The 1,802-nt window shown below is 36.2% G+C and overlaps 1 non-coding gene across 1 annotated transcript; it reads left to right on the top strand.

Moving 5' to 3' along the window:
* Positions 1-1,308: 1,308 nt before the first annotated feature.
* LOC136215935 (small nucleolar RNA R71) lies at positions 1,309-1,415 on the top strand. The gene has a single exon (XR_010682937.1). It is a non-coding gene; the product is annotated as a small nucleolar RNA R71 (small nucleolar RNA).
* The last annotated feature ends 387 nt before the right edge of the window (positions 1,416-1,802 follow it).

Raw genomic sequence — 1,802 nt, forward strand, 5'->3', positions numbered from 1 at the left:
ATTGGTACGTTTGATATCTTCTTCTAAACCTAACTTGTTAAAAATAGACAATGGCATTAAGTTTATACTTGCTCCTAAATCACAAAGACAACTTGGGAATTCAATATCTCCCAACTTACACGGAATAGTAAAACATCCGGGATCCTTGAGTTTAGTGGGCAAATTACTTGATACTATTGAACTACAGTCTTCAGTTAACGAAATGGATGAAATTCCTTCCCAACTGATTTTCTTTGAAATCAAATCCTTTAAAAACTTACCATAGTTAGGAATTTGTGTTATTGCATCATAAATGTCAAATTGATATGCAAATTTTTGAGTTTATCCAAAAACGTTAGAAGTTGTTTATCATAATCCTTATTTCGGACTTTGTGTGGAAAAGGTGGTTTGGGTACAAAAGTTTTAGTACCTGTGTCAAATGGTGAAATATTTGTGTTTAAGATATCTTCTTTGGACTTCGGTAAATCATTTCCTGATAATATTGCATCTTTGGGCATTTCAGGCCCTTGATAATTTTTTCCTGAACGAAGAGTAATAGCCTTCACCTGCTCTTTCGGATTTTCTTCCGTATGGCTGGGAAGACTTCCCTCTTTTCGGGATGGAATTGATTTAGCAAGTTGACCAATTTGAACCTCCAAATTATGGATGCTAGATGAGTGGTTTTTAATAAGCTGATCGAATTTATTTTCGATCCGTTTAAAACCATCGTCGTGATTACTTATTTTTCCACTGATAGAATCTATAAACGTGTCGATTTTAGAAGATAAAGTGCTAATCGTATCTCTTGACTGATTTTGATAATTAGTGGTACGATTTTGATTAGCACTAATATTATTGTTACTGTTATCTTTCCAATTAAAGTTAGGATGATTCCTCCATCCAGAATTATAAGTATTAGAATAAGGATTATTAGTTTGGTTTTGCCCTTGGACAAAATTTACCTGTTCAATCTCACTCATATTTTCGTAATCCACATCCGTTTGGATTGGATTACCATTGGTATCGCGTGGTGCCATAAATTTGTCAATTTTATGCGATAAAGCAGAAAATTGGGCTTGTAGCATTGCGACTGGATCAAGTTCAACTATACCTTTAACTGATGATGAGGTTGAGGATGATGGTTTTGCCACCGGCATATGTCCATGTTCCGCGGGCCACATACTGCTGTTGATTGCCATTTCCTCCAAAAGTTCTCTCGCTTGGGCTGATGTTTTCTTCATAAATAGTCCTCCCGACATAGCATTTAATGAACCCCTAGTTGTAGGATTCAGTCCATTGTAAAATGTTTGCATTAAAAGTTCAGCGGGTAATTGGTGGTGTGGGCATAAACGTTGAAGTTCTTTAAAACGTTCCCAAGTTTCATAAAGGGTCTCATTATCATTTTGAGAAAAAGATGTTAACTCCTTTATGACTCTTGCGGTTTTTGCTAAAGGAAAATATTTAGATAAAAACGCTTGGGCTAATTGTTCCCAAGTGGCAAAAGTTGCGGCTGGCATAGAAGTTAACCATTCTTTGGCTCTATCCTTCAAAGTGAAAGGAAAGAGGCGAAGTTTGATTGCTTCTGCAGTCACATCTGGAATTTTAAAAGTGTCACAAATTTCTAGGAAATTTGTTAAATGGGTGTTAGGATTTTCGTTAGGTAACCCGTAAAATGTTACATTATTTTGCAACATATTAAGTAAAGCTGGCTTAATTTCAAATTGATTTGCGGTGATTCTGGGTCTAACGATACTATTGGTTACACCGGCCACACCTGGCCTAGCGTATTCCATAAGTGTTGGTGGGTCTGCCATTTTTTCTGG

Source organism: Euphorbia lathyris, chromosome 1, assembly GCF_963576675.1.
Source record: "Euphorbia lathyris chromosome 1, ddEupLath1.1, whole genome shotgun sequence".
Lineage (NCBI taxonomy): Eukaryota > Viridiplantae > Streptophyta > Magnoliopsida > Malpighiales > Euphorbiaceae > Euphorbia > Euphorbia lathyris.